Below are 11,112 nucleotides of genomic sequence, written 5' to 3' on the forward strand. Positions count from 1 at the left end.
GCTCCTTGGAGTAGTACTTTGAGAATCTCAACTGATAAGCTCATTCACAGAAAAAAACACACACAACAAAATGAGGAGTTATGGATAAACTAAGGCAGAAAATTTTAATTTGATGGGCTATACTTACCTTCACTTTGTTTGAAGCCACAGTTTGATTGGCAAGTATTACCAATAACAACTTACAATGGAATGTGCTATAACATTTTTTGGTCAAAAATTTAAATAACTGAATAGTCTAATACCTTCATAACCCTAGTTTTAAGGCATTTGTACCATAAAATCATCAAGCACTTATTTGCTTATTTTTAAAATATGTTTGGTAGCCCTAACCGGTTTGGCTCAGTGGATAGAGCGTCGGCCTGCAGGCTCAAGGATCCCAGGTTCAATTCTGGTCAAGGGCATGTACCTTGGTTGTGGGCGCATCCCCAGTAGGGGGTGCGCAGGAGGCAGCTGATTGATGTTTCTCTCTCATCGATGTTTCTAACTCTCTATCCCTTTCCCTTCCTCTCTGTAAAAAATCAATAAAATATATTTAAAAAAATATGTTTGGTATATCAGAAAACCCATCAAAAGTAGAGTTGGGAAATGTGACATTAGGAATAATTATCCAATAGTCAATCACAGAAAGGAATATTTAGACTAATTAGAAAGCAGTTACTGGATGAATTTAGAAGAGACAATGTCATTTAAATTCATGTGTTTGCACCTTTAAGAAACTGAATATATAATGGGAAAAGGCAAGGTGTAAATCTTGGCTCTGGCACTTACATTGGACTTGACCCTCCCTAAACCTTAGTTTGGTCATCTATTATAAGATGATGATAACACCAACCTTATGCAGTTTTTATATGGAAATATAAGACTAACATATATTAAGTGCTTAGCAAATAGCAAGGACTCAATAAGTCAGCAGGGATGGCGAGTGTAGAAGAGTGAAATATACACATAGATTGATAAAATGGGGTAATGAAACCAAGGGGAAAATTAAACCAAGAACAGACCTGGGAAATAGATAGGACTTTCCCTTATTTTATAGAGGAAACTGAGCTTCCAAAGGCTTAAGACATATGCTCAGACTCTGCATATAGTAAAAGGCTAGAACATAAATCTAAATTTGCCTCAAAATTTGATCTCTTCTTTATACCATATCTATTTGTTTCATGAACAGAAATTGCAGACACACACTCAGACTCACAGCTTTAAGAAAACTGACATTATGCCTGGCCGGTGTGGCTCAGTGGTTGAGCATCAACCTATGAACCAGGAGGTCACAGTTCAGTTCCCAGTCAGGGCATATGCTCAGTTTGGAGGCTCAATCCCCAGTAGGGAAAGTGTAGGAGGCAGCTGATTGATGATCCTTTTTCATCATTGATGTTTCTATCTCTCTCCCTCTCCTTTCCACTCTGAAATCAATAAAAATATACTTTAAAAAACTGACTACATATATTACATACATTACATATTATATACATTATTCAGGGTTGGGCAAAAGTAGGTTTATAGTTGTAATACAAATAAATAATACAATAATTAATAAATAAGAATACAAGAATAAATTGTGTTTTGAGTACTCACAACTGTAAACCTACTTTTGCCCACACTTGTATATGACCACCCAATAGATTGTGTTGCAATTGCCTTTCTCTGTGATCACAAGAAAGAAACAGAGAATCAGGAATATTTTGATGAAAAATCTCAACTTGAAAGACACTGAGGGAAGAAAAAAAATCTGAAAAACTCCCCAAGGTTGCCTATAATATCCCACCTATCCAAAGGGAAAAAATGTTAAATGTTTATAAAGCATTGGAAATGACAGGGAAAGCTCATTTCACATTTTTTAGATGACGAAAGAAGGCTCAATAATATAACACTGCCTACTTGTTTCTCATTTTTTTTTTTTACTTTCACTTTGCACGATTACATAGCTTTTTCCATAAGGAATGTCTGGTCCACTCTTTTTAATCTGGCCCTCCTAGTGAAGGAAATGTGAGCTGATAATGCCAAGGAGGTACCAAGGATCCACATTTTAAAATGCTACACCCGAGGCTAACAAAGATGTAGTTCTAATTCTAAATTTAGCCTGAGCAAAAAGGGAGAAGATGCAAATTTTATACAAATACATTTGTGCACCTCTTCATACATTTGGATACACAGTTTGGATAAATTTTAGTGATAACTACAAGACAGGGATCAAAATGTAGGGTATTATTTAAGTGCAAAGTAATTATTCCATTAATTCACTTCCCTCAGGAAAGTGCAACCAGAGAAAAAGGGAAAACAAATTATCTGGAAGATAGCAATTCACATGCATAATTAATTTGCCTACTGAGTTTGGTGTTTTGGCTTTTCTGCCTGTGGAGAACATAATCTCTTTTTCATTTTAGCTCAGCCAGTCAAGATGTGTGTGTGTGTGTGTGTGTGTGTGTGTGAGAGAGAGAGAGAGAGAGAGAGAGAGAGAGACCATCCATCCATCCATCCATCCATGTAACTGGAACTGGACTAAAACAAGAATCAATGCTGCAACCAGAGAATGGTGAGTTTGCTAGTTCCTTAATTCCACATGTTAGCTTTTCTTTCCACCAGAAAAAACAACCAACCATATTTGAGAAACAAGCCTCCTTATAACTTACTTGCAAGTGGGGAAGATGCAGGCAGGACTCTGAAGTTGAGCAAAACTTATTTTAACTCAGTAAGTGGGCTTTTTACCTCTATTCCTCAACTAACAATTAAAACAATCTTTCATTCTTTGGTAGTTTTTAGAATAATTGTATTTGGCCATTATTATATAATTACTAGAGGCCCAGTGCACGAAATTCGTGCAAGGGGCTCGGCCCTCACAGCGGCAGTGGCTTGCCTCGACCCTCGCAGCCCTGGCTTCATCCTGAAGGTCGTTCGGCTGTCTGGTCTAATTAGCACATTATGCTTTTATTATTATAGATAGACATGTATATTTGGGTCTAAATACTAAATTGTTTAACTTATTTCTATCTATCAGTCAACAATTAGAAAATGTACCACTTTACTAAAAGTATTCTAATCTTCCAAGACTGATAATAGAGTTTTTGAGGGTAGAGATTATGTTTTGTGACTCAGGCATAGGTCAATAAATTGGTAAAAACCAAATACTCAGTCAAGTGCATAGAGGGGCTAAATAATTGGTGATGATTATGATAAAGAATGGACTGTTTAATAAAAGCAATTATAATACAGATGTATTTATTTGGGATAAATTATGATTATTTAAGTTCAGCTCGAGGGCTTAAGTGTAAAAAGTGCCATGGTCTGCTGCCTGTTTACTCCAGGAGGTTTCCCCTGGAATTCAGCAGTTAATACAAAACTGATTCTACTGTAGAAAATTAATCAAATACATATTTGAATGAATTAAGTAATCTTGGGTTGTTGTGATGACTACATGCATTAATATGGTTAAAATATTCAATTCAAAGTGAGTAGTAGTACATAAGTATTAGCTGCTATTATTAAGCTGATAAATTGAAAGTCTTTTTTCCACCTCTGCTGTTTGTGGTATCTTACAAGATGGAGTGATTATGAAATTACAGGGAAGACTATGTAATGACTGAAATTGACAAACCAAAACAAGAGGAACAGTCAATAGCACAGTATAAGGAAGTTGAAACAGGAGGAAACTGAGGGAAGCAATCTGGAGATGCCATCTGGGAGCCAGCAGTTATAGCAGCTGTATGGAGATGCCCCTGAAGATGAACATCTAATCAGGTGGTAACTTGTAGAACTTCAAAATGAAAACAATGTGAAACTGCAACACTTTTTATTTGAGAAGCACACTGCCATCTACCAAAATGGGGAAACGTGAACATCTTGAAATCTGCCAACACTAATTAGTTTTATATTTTGGTGAACTCTAATTCTAATTTTTATTTCTGCAGGGTTCAACATGCAGATGGAATAGCATTATTTCATTGATAGAGAAACTAGCACACAAAAGAACGTTAGGAAGACCATTAGATTAACCTAAATGTCACTCTGCTATAAAATCTGCTATTAGTCATAAAGTCCAATGCCTTTATAATCTTAGTTCAAAAATGTTTTACTTCATAGCTATAAGCTTATAAGAAAATTTATTAATTTATTTTATCTAACTTGATTTTAAAATTTGTTTGGTATATCGCCTATACACACAGAGGCTGGCTTCTCTTTAGGAAATAAAGATAAATTGACTTGAGAATTTTCTGAGAATAATCTAAAGTGAGTAAGTAAAAATTAATGATATACAGTCCTTTGCTCTTTGTCATCAAAGAAGCTCATTATCAAGTACATAGTTTGGTAAGGGTAGCCAAGTTTTAGCTCAATGAATATAGTTAGACTAAGATAATGAGATTATGATTTTGCCTGTTTTCAATGGTCATCAAACAATTTCTTAAATTCCTTGAAGTCAATGTCTGTTTAGTGCTTTGAGGCCAAAATAAAGAATAGTGTTTTGGCAAGATGGAAGCAAGGTAGAATGCAAAATATATTATTACTGTATCTCCTTTCATAGCAATCACTGGAGAAACTCAGTAAATATTAAGTTAATAAGTGAAATCAAAGAAAAGGCTCTGAGGAATACCTAAGGAGTTGAGAAAAAATACTTGTGACAAATTTGCAATTTAATAAATATCATTAGCAGTTACTGTGTGTTAGGAGAAATAGAGAAGGAGCTCAGGTTGTCAGGAAATAATACCATTGCTGCTATACGTACTCTATGATCAAAGCATTAAGCAAACACACACAGAAGAAACTTTGTGAAAGAAAGGGGGTGAGGTTCAGTAGGAAAAATTCAAAGGGCATGCTTCTTGATATGAGCCTTGAAAAATAACCAGAAGTTTTACAAATAAAGGCAAAAGCAATTGGAGAAATAGTTGGAGCAAAAAAAAAAAAAAAAAAAAGTGAAATAGCATAGAACTTTCTGGAGGCTTGTGGTCTTGTGCACCCAGAATGTGAGTAAGTGAGGGGGGTGGGGGGATCAGAGAGAGCAGAAGGAAGTGACAAGAAATAAGACTGGGGAAGTGGTTGAGGCAAGTTTGTGAAGGCACACAATTCTTTAGTAAAATTATGCATTAATTAAAAATACTTTATTTTACTATTATATGAAACCTGCAATGATATCTCTTATTATAAAAATAGAAATGTTTCTGGGTTTACTGCAATTATTTCTCTTTCTCTCTCTCTTTTTCTCTCTCTCTCTCTCTTTCTCCCTCCCTCTCTCCCTTTCTCTCTTTCTCAATCCCTCTGTTTCCCTCTCTCTCCCTTCCTTTCCAGATTCCTTCCCTGCCTCTTAAATTGAGTGCCCAGACCTCTCCAGTCAGTTTCAGAAATAAAAGCCTTTAATTATCTACACCTGGTGGGAAAAAATATGCTGGTGTGGAAGAGAGAATCTGGAATAGACACACATGCTCATAGAGAGGTAGCATGGAGCTGGAAACCCTGGCTACTTACAGCCCCTAGCCCCCTCCAACTGCTCAGTAATCTTGGGCCAGTTTCTTTTTGATCTCAGCCCACTCCTCATCTGTAAAGATGATTAAATGATGAAATGCGTGAAGAGTGGCTGCACATGGTGAGTAATTATAGATGTTAAGTGTTATTATTACTTGTCCCATCCTCTCTCATTTAAATAGATACATTTGAATGAGACTTTACTTGTTAGCCTCCCCTTCCCCAAAGGATTCAGAAAACAAATTATAAATGATGTTAAAACACTAAAACTGTTTCCCAAATTACCAACTATCTCAAGACATAATTTATGGAAAAGACAAAATTTAAAATTTGACAAAGAAAAGCATGCCTGAGATTGCTAATGAATTGTCCCCTCAGCACAACTCCATCCCACCACAGCAGTGCTTGCTCAAAGGGCAAGACCCAGAAGTTGCTTCTCTGATGTTACTGGCAGTGAGCTAGAATGAACAGGAATGAATATTTTATAACATAGCATGTTGATGCTTTAACAAGCTAAACTTGATTTAAATCAAGAGACTTTTTGCTACTTTAAACTAACTTTTTCACATTCCATTTTATTGCCTCCAATGTAAGGAAAATGCTGACATACCTTTACATCCTAATTTATTTTATTCTCATCAATATTTTTACTTAACACATAGCACATTTTTTAATTTGTTCTTTTGGGAGGTTCAAGTCTGCCTCTCTTAATTCCACATTTTTTTCAGGTGACGTGTGTAAAACAATACTAATGGTCACATTTTGCAATGTTCAGAAATTCACATTTATAGTTAAATAGTTAATTTCATTCAAAATTCCCTGTGCAGATATTCTTTAAACAAGTTTATTTAATAGAAACCAATTATGATTTGTATAAAATTAAAATCAAAATGGGTGTGGATAAACCACCTTTGTTTAATGATTTTTTTGAAGGTTTATTTTTTAAGTGGTCCTGATGGAGTAATTATAGAACACAAGTTGCTATACTTGATTAAGAAAAATTGGGTTTTGCTAAGTATGCTGAAAAATGAATCCATTTCTAGTCTGAATGGCTTTTATGTTTATCATCTGTCAATGGTTCTTAATATTGTTGGATAATGATAAATAAATAAAGGCTGATATTACAAGATCTAAAGTCTGTTTCAACAAAGTGTCTAGAATAAATACCCCTGTCAACTTTATAGGAATTTCTATTGAAGACAGAAACATTTCATCCAAAATTTAATAGTCATTTGTCTGGTCATAAGCATAATGAATAGTTCAGACAAATCTGTGAAAAAGTACAATTAGGCAACACAAATTGTTTTTAATGTTAGAGAATAAATGGATAAGAGGTGGCCTCTAACTCCATGTGGTTATTAAGCACACCCATTAAAAACTGTTGGCATCAAAATCACTCGAGTAACCAGTAACATATTAACATGTGATTCAAGATGTTAATATATCCACTAAAGTATTGTAAAGAAGTTTTTTTTTGTGTTTTTTTTTTTAAAGAAAAAAACAGGACCACAGTAGCAAAAATTAAACCACCCCCAATTAGACACAATCTAAATGATCAATATGCACTTTTCTAAAAACTTTTTTAAAGCAGATAAAATCACAGTAAATAGCCTCCCTCAAATAAAGCAATAAAAATAAATCAGAACATGATTTAGTTTTAAAAAGAGAAAAAATCATAGTTTTTTTTGGGTCATAACAGTGCATAATTGGAGAAGCCACCCAGAGAGCTGAGGGGTCCCACTCCAGACAGCCACCTGATGTGGCTGCAGCATTGCTGAGCAGTTTAACGGTGGCAGGGCTCACAAAGGGCTCAGCTGACAGGTGTCCAGATCTCTAGTCCTCTGAAAGCAAAATCCAAATCCACAGAAACGGTGCCACCCAATAAGCAAAGCATCACAAGCACTTAGAAATGACAAAAAGGCATGAAGAAAATTTACCTTGTAGAAAAACGGTCCTCAATGGTACTGGCGTGTGACCAGAAACTCCCTTCTTTCTGATTTGCAGAAGAACTTTGTCAACCCTGAGTGTGTGGTCACAAGGCAGGAAGTGACTAAAATGACAAATCATCAGCCAAGAAAGAAATAGATTTTGTCTTTATAAGGACATTTTACTTAACTTTCTTCATGTCTCCTCCCCCCACAAAAATCACCTAACAGAACAGGTCACACTGAAATTCAGAAGCCTCTCACCACTTCCTCTTTATAAGCATTTTCCTCTTTCCTTCCTTTTTTTTCTTTTCTCCTCTATCTGTTTGTAAGGTTCTGGGCTACTTAAACCTGTCTGAAACCTGTCTGATTTCAGATAACAAGCAACGTCAGCCTGCTGCCCTGCCTTCTTTCTCTGATCCCAGTTGAAAATGCAAAGCCCAGGTTTCTGGCTACTTACAGTGTTACCAATTGGGGTTACCAGCTAGAACCTCAGTTCTCATCGACTCAGAAAAGATTTTAAGGTCAACGAAAATGAAAGTAAAGCAAAATGGGGTTTATTGAAGATACACTCCAAATGAGGAGCGGGCCAGTCAAAGAGACAATGGCCGGCCTGCTGCCAACTCACTGGGAAGTCAGAGAAAAGGGGGCCTTGAAAACAAGTTCAGGGGATTAGCACAGGACGAGCTGCCGCTGCCCATTGCTCCCCTGATTGCAAGTCTCATGGGGTCCTTTAGCGATTGGGGGTTACATGCCTGTGGGGGAATGACACGGGTGTGTTCCTTGGAGGAAGAGCACGCCCTGGGTCCTTTGTCCTGAGTGTATTTATCTCTCTTGCAGGTGGGAACCTTAGGGGAGGTCTCAAAGGAGGGTCTTAATAGAATATTCATCAGCTTTCCAGGTGTGCTCTTTCAGGGTCGTGGTGTCCACTGATTGGTCGGTACCAGGGCAGGGGGTCATTAGTCGGTGTAGCTGGTCCTGAGGCAGCCATGGAATCATTTGTCTGGTTTTGCTGCTTTTCTGGGCCTGGAGCTGAAATACAACTGAGGCCTGGATGTTATCTTTGGGGAGGAAAAGGTTAGGGGGTGTCTAAACCACCTGACCAGTGATATGAAAGATCAGGGGTCCAAATTGCATGAACAGTGATATGCTAGGGGAAGAAAAGTTACCGGCTAGTTCTGAATCTGCTCTCTGGCGATCTGCTGGCTGCTGGGCCACCCATAGAGAGGCAGTCTGAAGGCAGTGTTGGTAGAACCCCTGTTCAGGACCCCAGAGTAGGCCTCCCCCCAGTTGCTCATGTCTAACTTCCTACCTACAACAGCAGAGATAAACAAATTATTCATTTTTAGTTAAAGAGCCAAGGGGGAAAGTGGCAGTATATCTGAAACAAACTAAAAGGGATTTTCTTGGGAAAGCCCGCCCCAGCCTAAACCAAATCCCTCTTAAAAGTCCCCGAACAATGTTATTGGTGCAAACAAAACAAAATAACCTCTTTAAGGGGAAGGGCTAGAAAAGCTAGACCACTATATTATTTACTCATTCTTCTATTTATAGAACACCCAATGTGCTAAGGATCTCTTTAACCCAATTAATGATTTCAATTATTTAGACATTTCCTATAAAGAGCACCAGTGGATAACTTAGGCAGCTGTTATGGTTAAATGGGCAGCTAAATTCTTCATACAGACCAGATTTATTTTTTGAATGCACATTTAATAAAATTAGCAGTAGAATAAAAAAGCTCTATTCTATACCCAAACCCCTGATGCTTGTCTTGAGATCAAATTCCTATCTTCAAATGTAAGTGCTCAAAGGCTCATGAAGGGTCGTGAAGGGTGTGAGTGCTCTGAGTAATGTTGACTGAGCATTAAGCATAGTCTCCACATTGCCTAGAGACTGTGCGTGGCTCCACAGCCAGACTGCTATTGAGGAATCAGAATATATGGCTGTGCTCCAGATCTGACTGAGTTGAAGATGCTTGATTATTCCATTCGCTTCTGTATTTACTAAGGGCCTGGAACCCTGTCAGTGGGGCCACTGGTTGGGGGACTGCCTTTGTACTTCTTTTGCTTCTTTGATTTCTTTAGAAAGGTCCTACTTCTGACCTCAAATGTTAAACCAAGCTGTTCTGATTTATCTAGTCCATTAGCCAGTGGTGGGCAACTTCTTAGAACCCCACAGTGGCTCCCCTGGGGTTAGGCAGAAGAATAGGAAGAGATGGTGGAGATTCATCCATTTTAGAAGTAGTTCACTTCACAGAGAACTGTCAGCTTCTTGTGCCTTCCCAGGGAATTTGGAGGAAGTGAATCGAACCCTGTTTTCTCCAGTAATAAGTTGCAAAGGGGTTTCAAAAAGCACCTAAATTCTTTTGGGACATCAGAGAAATACCCATGCATTGCTGTGACAGGACTAATCACGTTACAACGCAGCCAAATGCTGGTGGTTTCCATGCTGGTGGAGACAGTCATCATTAAGGGGCCCTACACAGGGCTCTCGATGGTCTTTTGGATTAAAAAAAGTGTGAAGTTACTGCAAACCTCCCTCAAAAAATCTGGTTCTGCATCCTGTGATTTCAGGATGGAATGAAGGTCCAGCAGTAACTCTTCATAAATGGAAAGAGACTCAGTTCATGTACCTGGGAGAAGGCAAGCAGCAGCATTCTGTAGATACTATTGCCTGGTCACCAGAGAAATCTATAAAGAAGAGCAATGTATAGAGCAAGTGTTGGGGTGCCTATCTGTAGGCATTGATGATTCAGGAATGAATAAGACACAATTCCTGCTCTTAAGGAGTATATAATCTAGTAGGAGAAAGAGACATGTAATAAATGCCATCTATTATGAAAGGGGTGAAAAAAAAGTGCAGATTTGAGTGAAGCTAATTTTTAAAAAAACTAATTACTAGTAATTCTTTTATTTTTTTATAATTTTTTAAATCTTTTTTTATTTGTTAAAAATTTTATCTTTATTGTTGAAAGTATTTCAGATGACCCTTTTTCCCCCCATTAACACTCCCCCACCCCCGCCAACCACAGGCCTTCACCACACTATTGCCTGTGTCCATGGGCTATGCATATATGCATATACATTCTTTGGTTAATATCTCCCCTCCCCGCCACCCCCGCAGCCTTCCCTTAGTGAAGCTGACTTTTGAAGACAGTGAAACCTGCTTAGTTATGACTGCTAAGCAAGTAAAAGCAAGATTTAGGATTTCAGATGACGTCTAGATTCTAGGAGATGAAAGCCATTAAATTGTGCTGCTTACAACCACCAACAGTTGAAGGAGTCTTTATACTCTAGCACCAACTCAACTTTGGCTGCACATCAACTACCCACCATCACCTCACCCACTTCCTGGACCACTCCCTCCATCCTAATCTTTTTATCTGCCTCTCAGTGGCAGAAGTCTACCCAGAGGCAGGCAACTGTTTAGGTCTTAGACCAAGGCTTTTCAAAGAGGAGTATTTTACCACTTTCAGCGTTTAGAATTTCTTGTTCATCATGATAATAAATAGAAGACTGACTTTTGGTTTCATTATTATTTTTACCTTCTCTATAGTCAGTGCATCCCTGATGACCTGCACCCAGAGTGGACCTCTCCCACCTCCTACCCCCACCCTCCATGTGCCTCTACTGCCCCTCTGTCACTTCTTTTTTTTCTTTTTAATATATTTTTATTGATTTCAGAGAGGAAGGGAGAGGAAGAGAGAGGTAGAAACATCAATGATGAGAGGGAA

At 37.9% G+C, this 11,112-nt stretch overlaps 1 protein-coding gene across 1 annotated transcript in view; it reads right to left on the bottom strand.

Annotated features, from left to right (window-relative positions):
- Positions 1 to 7,476, bottom strand: part of LCP1 (lymphocyte cytosolic protein 1) — a 69,250-nt gene extending 61,774 nt beyond the window's left edge. Inside the window, exon 1 of the mRNA XM_070409152.1 lies at positions 7,389 to 7,476. The gene's annotated coding sequence lies outside the window, so the exon portion shown is untranslated. The remainder of the gene's footprint in view (positions 1 to 7,388) is intronic.
- Between the last annotated feature and the right edge of the window lie 3,636 nt (positions 7,477 to 11,112).

The sequence above is a fragment of the Myotis yumanensis genome, unplaced genomic scaffold, assembly GCF_028538775.1.
Source record: "Myotis yumanensis isolate MYYU_CA2020_CCGP unplaced genomic scaffold, mMyoYum1.0.hap1 SCAF_3, whole genome shotgun sequence".
NCBI lineage: Eukaryota > Metazoa > Chordata > Mammalia > Chiroptera > Vespertilionidae > Myotis > Myotis yumanensis.